General features: G+C 42.6%; 1 protein-coding gene across 4 annotated transcripts in view; it reads left to right on the forward strand.

Annotated features, from left to right (window-relative positions):
* Positions 1-17,689, forward strand: part of LOC110983692 (metabotropic glutamate receptor 3-like) — a 76,421-nt gene that overhangs the window by 35,965 nt on the left and 22,767 nt on the right. Inside the window, exon 2 of one of the 4 annotated variants that reach the window (XM_022243156.2) lies at positions 15,395-15,591. The exons of the other annotated variants lie outside the window; for them this stretch is intronic. The gene's annotated coding sequence lies outside the window, so the exon portion shown is untranslated. The remainder of the gene's footprint in view (positions 1-15,394; positions 15,592-17,689) is intronic. 4 annotated transcript variants of the gene reach the window in all.

Raw genomic sequence — 17,689 nt, forward strand, 5'->3', positions numbered from 1 at the left:
CCACGATCACATTGGTCACCAAATCCGACGAAATTAGGTAAATTGGTATCACCTTCCAGATATTCGCATTAGCTGATTTCTGTACGGCGTGGGCGTCCAGGGATGTTTTTTTTTCTCTGTAGAATGCGATTTGGAGTCTTTCCACGGGTGTGTGGTGAGCACGAAATAGTAGGTGAACCACATCGCAAACTCTGATAGAGTGAGAGAAACGCTTGAGAAATGCCATTGCTACTTTCGCCGTCACATGTACCCATTAAATCCTCGGACAGATAAAGTAAAACGATGACGTTTGTAGGCTTGAATTATAACGTAATATTTTTATGACGTTTTATGGCGATCCCTATAGTGGAGTGAATTCTTGATTGCGGTGAATGGCGACCGTCAAATCAATCTACGGATTCTGATAGACCTTCTAATTGGTTAGTATCAGTAGAATCGACTGATGTCACTGCCTTGCCACACCAAGTCGTATAAGTTGTGGTATCCCGTCTGTATGATGGAAGAAAAGGAGAGAAAAAAAATGGAGTTCACATCTCATATTCAGTATTACGAAAGGGATGATTTAGCGGTGCCTTTTCGTTCGTCTGTCTCACGGTTCTGTTCCCTCGATACAAGGTGCAATAAATGTTTGCTATTTGAACGAGGCTGCCATTCCTACGACAACTGGAAGTCTTCGTTTCACAGTATCAGCATGGAGCTTGGCTTGACGTCATTGGTGGACCATCTCTCTCGACAGGTCTTTTGTTCCTGTGCATTTTATGCGCCTCCGATGGAGACTGGAATCGCTGCCTCCAACAAAAGACTTGGCTCTTAGCAACACAATCGACTCAGATCGCTCCAGGCAAGCACAGGGTAGATTTTAAATCTCCGTCTTTAGAATTTGCCATGAAACATCACCGGAGGAATGGTGCTCATAATAAAAATTTTATGCGTAATCACAATTGTTTGCATTCATAGGTGTCAGGATGATTTAAAAAAATAAATATATATGGCGTATAATTTATTTGCATTAAACCAAAGGTTTTGCTTAGCCTGTGCGTGGCAGGGAGAGATTCCCAGAATATGCAATAACTTTGGATAACAGATGCCATAAATAATAAATAATATGATAGGATTACGAAAACGACACTTTAGGTAAACAGAACCGTTGTCAGTGAATAAACAAGATGGCTGCAGGGATATGATGAGTCACTCGACATATTTTTGGTATGATGCCTATCACATATACATATACCCACCTCCGTCAGAGTTAGAGATTAGTTTACCGAATACTTCGCGGGTGGAGGACGTCCAGTGGTAGAGTAACATATAATTGAATGCACTCAGGATAAATATCACAAATGGACATCACCTTTAACTCAGTGGACAATGTAGGAAAGCCCATACATGTACTTGTATTATTTGAAATAGTTCTGGGCGTTTTTGTTCTCAACAAAACGTGTTTGTAATTTCATAGCAATAATACATGGATGTATACAGTTTCTCCGAGATTTATTCAAAGTGTGAAGCAAAATTTTCCAAAATGGTCAGTGAAGTTTCCCCAACATATTTTTTAAACATTCGAGAAATTATTTATATAATTTATCCAATTTCCAGTATTTTTAATGTTTTTCTTCAATTTCGGTCATGGAAATCAAGGTCCTAATTGTTACAAACCATTTTTTGTCCAGAACTGCGAAAAACTCAACACAAAGAAAACAAACGTCAGCCGGAGGCAATTTGTTCTATTCATGTAAAAAAAAAATCATGCAGGCAAAATCACAGACACGAAACGGCACTGGTGACAGCACAACGTAATCTGAATGAGATGAATAAATAAAAGAACGTGTATGCCTTTCTGAGGAGAAAAAATGGCGTCGACAACATTCCAGACGGGATTCATAAATTATGGAGACATTATAAACGTGAATGAACATGAAACTTAGCCGGGTCCGTAAATTCGTCGTCATCGTGAATATGGGCAGCTGGGCATCTTGGGTGTCATCGAACCACTGGCTGACGGTGATCGTGATTCGATGGGTAATGATGCTTCCTATAAACCCAATTACGACCACCCATGCGTGATATTAACCAAGAACTTGTGCCAACCCAGGTCAACGCGCGATGGCATGTACAGATACATCATTTTGCCCGGGGAGGGGGAGGGGAAGAGGGGAAATACTGGTAATGCTGACACACTGATCTGTTTACGTTCCAACAATGGGGGGGGGGAGTCTCAGTACAAAACAGAAAAACGATCAATGGAATGAGTCTGTCATCTTTAATTCGCACACGACAGATTTACATCAACGATGTTTCTACAACGTTCATATCAGAAATCCGTATCCAGTTCCTCTAAACACCCCATTGATTTCTTGCAAGCAAAACAAAAGCAGAAAACAAAACGAAACAAAAGAAAAGAAAACAAAAGAAAACAAAAAACAACAACAAAACGAAACAAAACAAAACAAAACAAAAACAAACTAATTAACTGTAAACAAAACAAGACGAACCGAACCGAGCCAAAGATCCTTCGTTTGACTAAAATAACAAAGAAATGCAAGATGTGGGGCACGTTATTTTTCATGATTAATGAGTTAAGGAACATATAGGGCATGCCATGTTTTTCTGACGTCATACTGATTTGATCTAACCATTCTCTGATTTGTCACATACCATACCAGATACTGCTATATATACGACCGCCATTCATTTCTTTTCCCCTGCGGAGTTCTTCACTGGGAACCATTTTGAGGAAATAATTTTTTTTAGAATTGGAATTTCTCTTTCATTTTTTTCTAGGTCAGGATTCTTACGCCCACACAAATTGACCTCAAAATGTGACATTGAAAATCGAAACGGGGTGGTTTGAACGTGGCTGTTACGACCTACTATAAATTGTTAATGGGTCATGCTTAATGGCCGCTCGAAACGACTAATGCCAGCTTCCATGTGGAAGTAATGACCCAACGCCTTCACACGCTCAGCGAGGTCACAACTTTTAAGGTGAAGCGATTTGCAACGCGCGTTCCCTGAAGACGTTTATACATTGCTGCGACGGGTCATAAAGAAGGAACGAAGGCGTTTTCTGTGCGAATGATGGCGGCCAGTGAAACATATAACGCTTAAAGGGTGAATGAAACAGCTGGTGCAAAGATATCTGGTCGTCCCGAGAGAACATCTTCTGCTGTCAATTATAGACATAGGTTTCTGGGCGAAAACGTGATTTAAAATCATCGACGGCCGAGACTGATGATAATTCGTGAGGAAAAAGATGTCTAAGTTACATCAGGTATCGTTATTGTGAACATTCCCCAGCTGTCATGGTCATGTAGGCAGACCCGACGCCAAAACGGAAGTTTAAGGAGCAATCTGTAATGCGGGCAATTTACCATTATCATCTGTGGACTTCACTGACGAGCAAAGCCGAAATGCTCCGTTACAGAAAGTCATCCTTAAATCGGTTTCCCACTGAATTGAGGACACGGTTGGAAATATAAAATGGGTCGCGTTTCATTTTTCGAGAAGGCATTCTCTGCTAAATTTAAAATAATCATGCTGCAGTAGTGAAAAAACTAAAACAAACAAAACAAAACAAAAACCCGAAGAACGGCGTCCCAGTTTCTAGGATGCGGATTCCCTTTCCATTCTATGGGGTTTGACGTTTGAAATTGCTCGTCTTTTGCTCGTTGTTGATTTAGACCAAAAGACAGAAACCAATTTACCGCAGAGAGACGCGAAGTGGGGGCTGAAAAAACGCATAGCACAGAAACCACTGCTAGCGTTTGCTGTGACGCAAAAGCGTGAGATAAGATAAGTCGCCAAGCGGAAAGAATGTTCTCTCTTTAAACCCTTTCATTTACTTGGACCTTATTTTCACCGTGTTGAAAAACACACGAAAATGATGTCTTGTTATCCGCAGCTGTCTACATACTACTTGTGTGCATTGATGAACATTTTGGATGAACGAGCACGGATGTTGCATTCTGTCAAGTGAGCTACGTGCACCTGGTCCATGATGAAACATGAGCAGTACTCTACCTCTAACCAATGAAACTTCAAATTTCCCCCAGACCACCAATTATAACCGGGCGAATCTTAATCAACGGCAATCGTTCGGAAAACGGAGAAACATGTTACAGGCAAGACAGTGTTCGCGAGTGCTTATGGTTGTGATTTGTCGTTATCGCATTTCACCTCGACAAGGCTTACTTGGCGTGACCAAGACGGTCCCCACCAAATTACGGCACAAAATTACGCACACAGAACGGTTCAAATACCGGAAACATTCCCAGCTAGGCCTAATCTCATCTTTTGCGCAGAAGAAGTTAAAGATAGAAATCAAAGTCCTCCTAGAAACCACATTTCGTGCAATGCAGGATGTTAATTCCATTCCCCGTGTTTTGTATTAAATGTAACTGTCGTCAGAACCGTAATGATATCTGGGTACACTTTGATGCAAACTATGAGACAGAGAGAACCCCCCCGGCTTTGTGTTGGTCATAGTTATACTGGTATCTCAGGAATTCTTTTCAGGCATCTACGGGGGTGTGTGTTAAGTAACAGTAGGCTGGAGTGTGTATAGGGACTTGTGGGGCGGTTACCCCTCTGTCCCATTTCGTGGCTGGTATATCGTTGCATCATAATTCTGTTATATCCCCTCTCCCTGAGAGCCTAAGTCAGAATGTTCGCAGTGCAAGATTTCCTCTTTGCGAGAACAAGACCCCGAATACCATTTTTTTAAAATGTCGTAGTAGTCCCTAATTCCAGCAATCACTTGTTTTGATGCCTTCCTCAGTATTGATTGCGTTATACTTTCTTTTCTCCCTCCGGTGAAATTCTCGTTCTGAGTCAGATGGTCAGGTACACTGCCCGGCCGCTACCAGTTACCGTTGCTCCAGCCGTATATTACGTTGACTCGACCCGCAATACATGCATGGGCATATTTTTTTCCCTTTGTAATGTCCGTCTTCGGCGATACTGACGAAGCGCGTCGACGTTGGGCCTAGCCGTTGGGCGTTTGGCGCGACGCTTCGGTCCGCTAGGACCTGTGTGTTGATGGCCGCTTGGGACTGGAGCATTTAACATGTCGGAGCCCTGAATGCAAGAGGCCAACACAGTGGATTGAAAAGATGACGCGAGAATCCACGTGGACATAATTTTGGTTCATGTAAAAAGTGCTCATCAGAGTCGGCATACATATCTATCCCGTGGGACAACAAAGGGTGTATGCAATCATGGTGGAAATGTTAGAAACACAAATGATTTTTCTATTCTCTCAGATGTAATGCACCAGTTTCCAAGGAAATCATAGGCGGAAATATTCCTTCCTATCGACGGTGCTGTGTAGCACCCCTTGGTGAAACGCCAAGTCAACCACCAGCCCACGCACAGATTGCATTACCGCGACGTGCGCTTCTGAATAGGAGGCTACATCGACGCGAAGGGTCGGTCGGTGCCCCGTGCAGAATTCGGTCATCAATTCATGTCGGGGCATGCAGTGGTAAAGATATTTTTCAGTGCACCTTGCGACTATGAATTTAAAGTGGTCGAAGACAGAACCCCGGTTCGGTCCCCGCTGGGGCCGAAGCTGTCGGCCGGTAACGTAATACGCCAATGCACCGCGCGCGTCAATGGCCGGGCAGATATAACGTTGCGATGGCTGGCGGCGTGGGACGCGAATGCAACGTAATGTTAAACCGCTCAATGCATATTAAGATCGCAAGTCGGATTACACACTGGCATTGCCTCGTTGGGCACCTCTTCAAAACTGCAGAGAAACGCAGAAGGAATAAAAAAAACAGCGAACTCGCAATGCCAGTCGAAGGTAGCCGAATTAAAGCAGCTATGTGTACATTTGCTTTCAGTGAGTTAGCTTGACCAGTGGCCGTGTTGCGTTTGTGTATTGAACCTACAGTGATCGAATTTCAAAGAGTTGTACATAACTGCCGCTTCAAGAACAGAAATTATAACAAAAAGTGACAGATGTTTAATTGAATTCACGAAATTGTCCGGCAACAAACCACGTGCATGTGTGTATAAGGGATACAAACTACCTACATGTACATGGCCAAAATTAGATGGCTATTTAAACTGATGTCGATGACTAGAATAACTTATTTTGTATTCAACAGATTCAATATCAAAACAACCTGAATTAATACCAAGTGTAAAACAAAATCGATACTAACACGCCGATACCGACATGACTGCGAAAATACCACAGCTTTCGAACTTCACCAGATGCCGTTTTACCCGCATCACAACAACGGCAATTTTATTTCCAAGAAACCTGAATTCTTTATCGACATTTATAACAGAAAATGGAAAGCGCAAAAATAATGCATTATTTCGCTACCATGGTGACTGTCTTCTGAATAATGTTTCACTGAATAGCTTTTCCCCTCTAAAGTGCTATGGGTGATCATCATAATGACAGAACCATCATTCAAATTTCCATTTATTTATTTGTTTATGTGATTTTTATTATTTTCAAGTTTAACAAAGTTTGTCCCGAATGTTATGCAATGTAAGGCGTCACTCACAGTTCATGTACATTGGGTCGTATGAATAAAAACTAGCAAATGCTATGAAGTTCAAGCAAACAGCAAAAGCATTTGTTGAGAAGTAAAAGCATTAAGAATAAGCAATTGCTTGAATTTGTAGGAATAAAATGTTTCTGTCACTGTTCAGCATCTGCTTTTCAAATAGCAAATGCTTTATGCTTGTGGCTGACTTCACAGCCGAATGGTTTTGCACAATGGGCTTCCATTGTCTGCACGTACAGACACACATGGTGCAGCACGGTGCTGTATCTTGAGACCTCAGCATGGCAGATAAGCAGAGATGGCTGTAATTTTGATCGCAAAAACCTTGGTGAAGAAAATTGCTCTGTAACCCTCAAATCGGTACAACTGCCTGCATCTGGTTTCTTAAGATTCCCTCCTAAAGGCATACAGCTTTTCCTTTTGAATAACATTCATGAACGCTGCCATTTTGAACATTAATAAATTCTCCTCGTTTTCAAGCTTTGCCCTGACCCAGTCTTGAAAAATGGCAAGTAAATACTCCAATTCTGTAGAACTTACTCATTTTTATTCATACAAAATGAAGCAACTGCTTATTGTCAAGCACAAGCTTAAAGAGTAAAAAGTAAATAGGCCTACTTTTACTTTTTAACAATTGCACTAAAGTAAAAGCGTTTGCTTCATTATTATTCATACAAACACGAGTAAATGCTTCCAAAATGGTAGTAAAAGCAAATGCTACTTTTTATTCATTCGACCCAATGTTGGACATTGCCGATGCAAGCTGCAATTGCGATGATACGCAAGTCACGAAAGTATTCATGCGTGCACGTTGCACCGGGAACGAACAAGAATAATGCTTTTAACAACCGAGGGTCAACCACAATTATATTATTTCAAAATATTATTAAAATATGCCCGCGACTCATGTCTAACAAGATAATGTAGGCCTGCGAACTGCCTTGAACCGAGAAATTCGCGGTCCAAACTTCGTAAATGTTCAGAACCTGATATTGTACGCCTTCCTAATCGTATCCTCGGGTTCTCGTGTCAACATTTAAACCGTCCTGCGGGAGGAAGAAAGTTGGAAGAGAATACAAGAGATTCCATAAATGCCATTTCAGCTGTACAGTGTAATGAAGCCATCTTCTTTCCTGTCTTTGGAGATTTCCTAATAATATCCCCAATTCATCCGACAGTTGATGTCAAGACTTTCTGAGCTTCGGGTGCTTTCTTTTCACCATTCTCAAGACAGAAACATCGATGAAAAATAACTCTATCAGTCCCAGTGTTTCCTATGAAGAAGCAATGTGTACATTTCAGGGGTTGATGTCCGATTCAAGCTTGCCCAGCAAACGGGACTTTGAAGAGGAATTAATGAAGAATCCGCGCCTCTCGGGGAGGGGGGGGGGAGTTGACGTCTTCAACAGTGTTGATCTCTGGTGTGTGTTTTTCAGCGAATCTACTGGAAGGAACCCCCGCACGGCCAACGATTGAAATTGCCTGCAAGATTTGTTTCTCTGCTCACCCGAGTCAATATTTTTGCAAACCATATCGATTCCTTTGAGGACAAATCCCCGCGCTTTCGTACATTTTTGGTATTCCATTTGGGCGGTCGGATGTCAATTTTTTTGCGTGGTTTGATACCCCGCTGAGAGGGTTCTGCTGGCATCATGACTCTCTCGGGTTTCGTTGTAATATGCATCCAAGTGCCATGGGATCCTCCGGTTAAGTTATCTGAAAGTCTCGACAGTGGCAATCATCGATTCATTTAGTTTATGGTTGATATATAGAGTCTACCGGTGCTCTTCAAGAAGTCCTTTTTCTGTCTAGGGCCTGTCCGCAGGATCTCTCACCCAGGAATCGCATCCGACCGCTTCTCATACCAATAGACGCCACTCTTTCCGCTCGCGGAAGTCAACGGCTCATCTTTATTGGATGTAGTCCGGAGCGAAGGCGATGCGATACAAAGAGAGAGAGAAAAAAAAGAAAGACAGCCTCCCCCTCCCCCGGGCACATGAGCACCTGGCTCCTGCATCACGATATAGTCGAAGTGTGGTATAAAAAGGGGGCTAGCGGACGGCGTTCAACAAATGGGTGCTTCCTAGCCAGCGCTGATCCGCAGAGAGATTCAAAACAATCACATGAACCGGGTCTGTCCAGTTCTTGAACAGGATTGAGAAGTGAAGAAACAGAAATTGTTAATGGGTAGAGTGGACTACAGAATGGATTGCCATTAAGGCAGTTACAAATTGAAATTATCCTTGGAATTGCAACCTCGTGCCTAACCACAGCACGCAAACGTTATGAATCATCCGGAGACCAATGGATTAATTAAAAAAAACCGTTATAATACTCTGTCTGATATGCAAATTTACACTTGCTGTTTTTCTTACTTCATTAAGAATGTATCAAATTGCCTCCTTGTGTACATAGTTTAAATACATTACAAATTGCACTTCATCAGACCAAAGTAATTTATTTCAATTAGCTTACGACAGCACAATTAATGACTTCCTTAGCCACCAAGAAGAGCTTGTCCAGGCACAATTTAGGAAACCAAGCGAAAGATCTTGTTGTATCCCAATCGTACAATGCAATAAAATTTCGTTGTTTCATGCAATAAAATATAATTACAAATTTTTACAATGGAATAAAAAAGTAACTCATATTCGTTAGGTAAAAAATGATAAAGATGAATTCTGGATAAAAAATGTGAATTCTTAATGCAATTATGAAAACTTTCAGAGGAAACAAATGTGACAAAAGTGTGAATGCTAGACCAGAAATTAATGTTTATACTTGCTAAAAAACTTTGGGTGAATAACAACTAGACGTAGGGCGGATCCTCCAATCACTGTGCGGTATTGGGCTTCTATCTCCTGGAAGCGGTGCTACTTTGCGTTCAGTAGGTTTGTTTGTATATGTCTTACCTACCTTTTGCGTTCATCAATATTTTAGGCTCCGTGCCATTTAATTGACTTCAGTCTCCAAAGGTTTCTATACCGGGACAGATCGCAGGGAAGATAGCTGGATGTTATTTCAGCTTCAGGGCGCAGTTATTATTTCTTTCTTTCAGTCAATGTCATTTATGACTGACCCTGACCCAAGCGAAAGACCATTTCCCCGCTTCGGCTGTTAACTGCTGTGACCGAGGATTCGTAGCTGTATAAATCATTCAAACATCGACTACGCGCTGAAATACGAAATAAAATACTGCAATGTATTTGAAAGGTGCCTCATTTCAATATTTGCCTGGAGGAGGTTCACCATAAATCACACCATACCGGTATGAGATCCACATATAATCAAGTAGAAACGATAACTTTAATTAGGGGAGCAACTTTTTTGGAGCAAACGTTTTTAGTGCTGTGCTAAACAATGGTAACCTGGACAAAAAGGTTTGCCTCGAACTCGAACTTAAAGTCATTGCATGTTACGTGTGGTCGGCAGCGGGTGTACTGTGATAGAGGTGGTGGGCCTTAAAGGGTAGTTACAACGTATTCATAATTAAAGCGTGCGTTAGCTTAATATAATAAGGTCACTCAGGAAGACTACTTATCTACCTGCTGTCATTCAGCTCGCTAACCTGATCGCATTCGAGGAAATTAGCTCCGTTTAATGTGCTCAAATAGTGTTTTTCTTTTCCAGTAATCCTGTCTCTGGCTTCACGCCGCACGTGTGGTCGTGCCTGCATTAAATTTCCCACTTTCGCATGGGCTGGGATTTAATTTCAGGCCTCTGCTCATCAAAGGGAAAGCGGGAAGGCCCGTTTAATCGCCTTAAAAGCTACATTACACTTACAGATATGTGGGTATCCACTTGTGAAAAAAAATCTTCTAAAAAATACCCTGATCGCCCAAGGTCACGAAGGGAGCTGGATTCCGTCGACTGGGCCACAATTTGTCACTCTAGGCCGCCTCACACTCTCACGTTTTCTACGCTGGATCACTTTATAATTCTGCTGCAGGCAAGTGGAGATTTTGCCTTTCGGACAGGGATCCGATTTTTTGTTCGGATTTTGACTCGACTTTAATAACGTCATCTCGCCGTATCCCCGAGCTTTCCTCGGCGATCAGAAGGGGAAAACTCATAACGCGGGTGCTTGACTTATATTAACCAGTTTTTAATATTTCGGAGGGCGTAAGTTCACTCTGGGATACACGAACCGCCGATGGAGACTCGGCTGGCGTATGGAGTGCACAGCTGATATACCTGAGAAGGCCTCCCCTTTTAACCAGGAGACTGGGCAGCAAGGTACTAGTGGACCTGCAGCGGAAAGTATAACGCTCTGTTGAGATTTCTTTTGAAAACAAATACTCGACGACGAAAGAACACATTGAGTTAGCGTTCTTCCTTCCTTCCCAGGAGGCTCCGAAAGAGGTGAGTGTGCATGGTTTATACATTTTGTGGATCGGATCATGTGGCACCGAGCTGCCCCAGACGACCGGTGCCGGTGGCCTGATGTATCTGCAGGTGTTCCTGCCCCACTGTCATCGAGTGCTCCAGATACACGTGGCTGGCAATCAACAAATCGATCATAGCTCACCCGCCCGATGTGTGTTCAGCAGGGTGTGTTCGGGCCTCGCTCATAAACTGCACATCGATATTATAACATGCGTCCAAGCAATGGGGGGGGGGACTAAGAACTGTTATATGGATGGAAACTAATGCTGTTTGGAATCCTGAAAAAGCCGTCTGATAAATGAACGTAAACAAGGCTCACTGAAATGGGGCTTGACACAAAAATGGACAAGCACTGTTGCAGGTACATTTTCTTGCATTACGAAAGAGAAATAATAACCATTGCTTCTTTCGCGTGGAATTAAAAACAGGCGTCAAGTGTCATGTCATGGCACTTGACAACTGGGAATATTTCCATCTCCAAAGTAATTGCTGTTTTCACAGACGTGTCTTTTAAAATTTGTTTTATGGGCATTTGAGGAAAGTTAGTCATAACAGTTGCGTGGGTCCATAATTTTTATACATGCCGGCAAACGCCGGCATGTATAAAAACGGCGCGTTTCTGTAATACGTAAGCATAACTATAGCCGTGTTCGGATCCTCGTAGTCACTGTCAGCCTGACCCAATTTTTTTTCATTTTGCTACACTCTAGAAAAAGCGTCCAAGTCCGAGACGCGGCAAGTGGATGTGCATACTAATAAGTAATGAGTTCTTACACCTGTAGTACGTAGTGCGAATGTGGTTTCAGAATAAATGAATATATATGAATATATACCGAAGTCACGTGCAAGCAAACCAAAGGATTGCCTCTCTTGTATACATATTGTTTATCCATCTGCTCTTTAACATCGTCGGAACTCTGACCCAAACAGCAAAAACGAGTCAAAGCGGCAGAAGACGCTGTTCTCAATAATAAAACACATCAAATTACAATTCTCTGGATGGTTTTGTCGCAGCAAATCATACCGGGCGAGCCGTTAAGGAGAGCAGACGAAGGGATTCTCTTTTTTATACAGGCTTCTACAACTCATAGACGTGTACCGATTGATTGCCAATTCTTTTTTCACTGACGAAACCTCCAAGTATGTGATTTATGCCAACAATATTGTCATTCTCACGTCTTTGGAAAAAACATCAATGATTGATTCGGAAGCAAATGATACCATTTGTTTGGCAGAGGGCCAAATCCCTCAAAGTCTCCTTTTCTGACACGTCGCCGCAAGCGGTTTGCCGATTGGAGAATGCATCTGCAATGTAAATGCTTGCCTTTTTCAAGTATCATTTTAATGAAGCACGCCGCTCTCGTTCCTTTTACAGAGTTGGCAGAAGGCTAAAACACAGATGGTAAAAAAAACACCGCTGCCATGAGCGGGCATTCTACATACATATTTCATGGCTACCTGGGGTTATACCCAGTTATTAGAGACTTAGCCACAGGCAGTGGACTGCGAATAGCAGCATTCGTCAGTCTGGCTCAACCCGACAAAGGCAAGGCGCCCCAAGGCTTCGTTTGAGCGAATTGGTTCTAATCATTGCAGACCTAATTATGCCGGCTGACCGCGAAGGAAACCGATGCAGGATAAATCGCTGTGACTTTTTGGGTCTAGCTTGGGAAACAGCGGTATCAAACACACGAAACTATATAAAGCAGTTATTGACACAATGTTGGAATCAATGGTGCGAGGCTTTGTTGGAGTGGCGTGTTTTCCATGCAGAAAAATACACTAACACCTGCAATTCGAGAACGGTGAGCTGAGTACATGAGTTTGGATCTTTCTGGGAATGTTTGTGCCAGAAAGAGTGTAGTCCTAATTTCAACAGTAAAAATTAGTTATTGGTGGTCTTCAACAAGCCTCCAAGCAAGGAAACCTTTGTACACGTAGGCCTATTTTGTACTCGGCAAAACAGTCGTGATAAATTCCTATACATTGCAAGTACTATACGAAAGTGGTCTTTTGGTAGACTGTTGATCTGCTGTGGGGAGTCTTGTTCTCCATCTAAATGAATACACAACATTTGGCATCTTCAAAATATTAGGGAACGTACAGATCGACAAATACAGTAAGTATTTTAGTATATGCAAAACATCTTTTCTAGTGAAATTCAGGGACAGGCTTTTTATTTAAACCTTCAGATTTTAGGTCAAGGTTATACTCAGGTTATATGCAACCTATTTCAAACTCGCGCACAGAGTCAGTAAGTGCTGTAGAAACTACGTAATGATTTCCGGGCTGCTGGTTCGCCAGCGCTCCATATCTTCAGAGTCATTTACAGTTTCACTCGATCCAGTTCCTGCACCGAGATTTCAGTCAAGCCGTCCTTGCCTTGCCTGCGTGCTGGTGAAGCATACAGGCGGTTGATTGGGTGCTTCACTATAAGCCCGACTTAACAAAGTAACCATGGCGACTCTGGCCATTTTGATGCGTTTGAACATACAGCAAAATACATGTACAAAGCCTGCATACGCATTCTTAGCCAGTTAGACCTAACGGCCATCACTTGCAGCCAACATATCATCAAATATTTATGTAATCTGTAAGTATTCTTAAGGTGCAACATTCTACAATATAAAGGTCTACATAGTTTATCCTCCCCTTTGTCAATCTTTGTCAGTATGGCGTCCACCGCATTGTTTCGAGTGCCTCGTTTGGAATCATACCAATCCACGCGGTCGTCGTAGGAATTTGTGTCTGTTGAAGCAGCGAGAGCGTATCCAGTTTTGGTGTTGAGGGGATTCAAAAGCGAATGCGACTTCGGGCTTTTTTGACATGATGCTGAGGGAGGAAAACTATAAACACCCTTACTCACGGTCCACGAATCCTGGCTTTTATGTCACGGTGTTGTTTTCTTAGGGTTTTGGTGTTAATATTTTGATCCATGAATAATAAAATAAAATTTGGACAAATGAATATTGAAATGAAAATAAAAGTGAAAAATCCGTGGGGGGGGGAATTTCTCCATGCCCTGCCCTCCTCCTGCGGGACAAGCCACTGTGACTGATGTATTGTTTTAGGTGATCCATTACTGCACTGACTGATATTTTTCGTGGTGGCATTTTTTGTCGGACTGTTATTACTCTCTGTGGAAGGGCGCTGTTCAGGGGAGGCATAATTCGCACGCGTAATGTTTGCGGAGCTACTGCTAATTGCCCGGTGTCTTGTACCTTCGCATCTCTCGCCGGGTTGCGCAAATATTACCTCCAGTAGCACTTTTGTGGAGCTCACTGTGCAAAGCTCGGGATGAAATTACCACACAAGGTTGTTTGAAGAGTCCATAATTCAGTTTCCTAGCTAAAGCATAGGAATCTCCTCTTATGGTTGGGGGTTGGGGTCGTCAAAGTATACAAAGATATAAAGTTCGGTCAATCTCACTGAAATTAGATACATGTACGTATAAACGTTTCTTTGCGCTATGTTTATGGAACTAGGCGTATAAGTACTGCCGCTATTCGTGTTAATTGCCTCACAAATTTCTTCATGTAACAGTCGTCAAACCTTGTCCCTAAGAGTATTTTCAGTTCTGTTTACGCTGACGTTGGCGAATGTTGATTTGTATTGTTTGCCGCCCCGCACCCCCGTAGCTACGGCAAAATGATGTGACGTTTAGCCGTCTGGCAGCATGGAACGCACGTTAGAGGATAAATCTAGCCATAAATTGGAGTTTGATTTCCGCTTTACGCTTGGCCCTGTGCCTTAGGTAATTCATGTAAATGCTATTTATGTCAGGCTGTATCTGAATTACTTAGGTTTGGCTTGGATCACAGCTCCAGCAATCGTGTAAATCAAAGGCACGTAGTTCTGACGATGGCCTTTTGTCCAAATTAGAAAAAATGTCAGTTAACTGGGACGAGAATGGCTTCTCAAGAAAAAGTATGGATCGCAATTTCCAGGGCCTTAGCCTGCTCCGGTTTAGAATTTTCCAATCGCATTCTATGGCTAAAAGGTATTAATGACATTATGGAATCTGTGTTACAAAAATGCGAGCAACGAAATGAAACAGCTTGGTAATGACATACAACAATTATTTGTTGGCAGTGCGACATGTGGTACCTCCATAAAAATGCTTGATATGGGTGCGTTTATGTCTGTACACAATACATTTTGTACATAACAACAGAGAGAAAATTGCTGCACGTTTCCAAGCCAGAATGGTACCCAGGCTATCATGATCTCCGAGGCGAACTGCAATATGGCACACAAAAAGCGGAATGCATCTGCATGTACTTAGGGAACTGATCATGATAGGGTGTAGTAATTGTATCATGCAGCTAACTGCTACCCAACCACGGTGTATTCATCCGTTAGCAGGAGCCGCATATCGTCCTTGCTCAGCCGTGCAGTGAAGGAATTAATAGCTCATTAAGCCAGTCGCGGTCGATGCCTCGCATTCTGACTGGCTTACGTACGCTTGGTATTACTTGCAGAGCGATTGGGGCTAGGGGAATGTAACCATCTTTACCTTGAAGTTCAACGGGCAAGCAGAAACACTAAAAGGATGCATTAAAGGGTCCGGACCTAAACATAAGCCCTGAGCACGTGACCTTGTTTTCCACACCGAAATCTGTTGCATTCGAAGGATGACATCAAGGAATGCTTTATGATAGAAGTGCGATTTGTGATGGTAAGTGTACATGCTGTTTGTTTGGATGAATAACTGGATATAGCCGTTCCAAAGGTATCTTAAAGTAGGGGGGAAAGCGATGCAGAGACAGATGCGGTGTCCAGAGTCGAGCCCAAGTCCTCACAAGTCCAACAAGAGCTATCAGGTAACAAGTCAAAAATGTGACAAAAAACATTTCTTATTATAGTTCTCCCTTTACATCTTTGTGACCAAACTTGTGAACTGACCTATGATGGACTTGTGTGTGGATACATCGACAGCAAGACTGGACGCAATCATCTTTTTGTGTAGAAAAAGAACTTTTTTGAGCAACCCATCGGACCTGAATGTTTGTAAAACATACACGCTGTAAACTGGTTTGCAAATTGTTCTCATCTTGTTGATTTTCCTCAGGGGCAAGAGTTCCAGGCCCCGGTCATCAAGCCACCAAACGTAACATGTCCACACCATCCATTGTAACCTTTTATGTTCATTGAAGACGAGTAAATGCATTCAGCCGGGGAGTCAGAAGCTCTAAGGAAACAGTAGTTTTTAAAACTTGGTGGTTAATATACAAAACTCGAGAATCGTGGTGGCCAGATACGGAACCCTTTTCTTTCTCAGAATCAACCTTCCTTGCATTTGGCTTCAAACACTTGAAAGGATTGTCAGTATCATTGTCTTGCCTGTTTGGCTCTTGATCCATTGTGCAGTGAATTATAACGTTCGTTGCGCCAAGAAATAATTTAAGAAACCTTGAAAGAATTCTAAAGGCGAGGGATGATGTAAGCTATATTACTATTAGTCTTCTTAAGTTAGAGAAGCGTCGCCAGCCAATTTTTCCCCATCATTTGAATTTTCCAGGCTCGTGAGTGAAGGTTATTTTGTGCCGCGTGATGGTGCAATCCAGACTGTAATAATGAAGGACGGGTTGCACAAGGCACCGTGGCTTCTTTCCCGCCAGATATGAATTAAACAAAGCGTTTATTATTCATGAGTATTTGGATGGGAGGTTCAAGGTTGGACTGTGTTGGAGATGCACGCTTGATTACGCGGTGACCGTTCGCTTGACAGTCGCAGGCTTTTAATCATTCATCAATGCAGAGACCTATCTTCATTTGATCAATGTACAGCGGAAGACAGCCCCACGAAGGAGATGACTTTGGATGCAGTCGTCGTGAGCCTGTGGTAAAGTGAAGCCGGCACTCACCCATATGTAAAAAAAGAGCGAATGTTTGGAATCCAGTGAGCAAAAGCAAAGCAAACATCGTTGGTATAGTCCTGTCAGAAATCCCCCAATGTCATGCCTCGTATTAATATCAGCTGCATCCCCAATGGGGCAGTGGGTCTTCAATAAATATGCATCTTAGGAAATAAATCAGCATACCAGGCTACGCTGTTCTTTTCAAAGGAGCAAGCATAATAAACAGGACATCGTTGGGCTTTTTTGGTCTAGGTTCTCTGCTTTGTACGTTTTTTTATTCGTTCTTTCTTTCGCGGCTAGTGCACGAGACTGAAAAGTTCTAGGATCAAGTTTGTAAATCTAATAAACAGACTTTCTTGGAAAGCAGCAAACGATATTTTTTTCCACCTTGCAACTCCTCCACAACTGGTAGCCCGAACAGACGACATTTTGTTGTCCCTGTGAATAACTCATCCTTGCGACTATGAGTGGAGAGCCCGCTTGTCAGTGGCGGGGGCTTCACCTGCCCTGGCGTCGTCCCCCCTTAGAAATTCAACAGGAAAAAGGTCAGCCGATCAGTCAGAGTAAGATCGGTGGCCGTAACAAATTATGTATTTATTACTCAAATTTGAGTTGATGTACAGTAAACTTCAAACGGTTGACAAGAGCCTCACAGGCCACAGCAGTGTGCGAAAAACAGTCTTCTATAGCAAGAGGGGAAAACACACCCTATTGTGTATTTCACATTTGAAGACGGATTTCCCACCAGCAGGAACTTAGTTTACCATTGAGCGAGACACCTAGGTCTAAAGCGAGGTCAGCTTAATGGAGATGCTGGACGCTAAGAATTTTCTAAGTGTGGAACATGTTTGCCAATAGAGGAAAGGGTAATCAGTGAAATTACCATGCAATATGTGCACTGGCCTTCAGGCTTGT

This window comes from Acanthaster planci, linkage group LG04 (assembly GCF_054643075.1).
Source record: "Acanthaster planci isolate LZ-2023a linkage group LG04, COTS_SCS, whole genome shotgun sequence".
Lineage (NCBI taxonomy): Eukaryota > Metazoa > Echinodermata > Asteroidea > Valvatida > Acanthasteridae > Acanthaster > Acanthaster planci.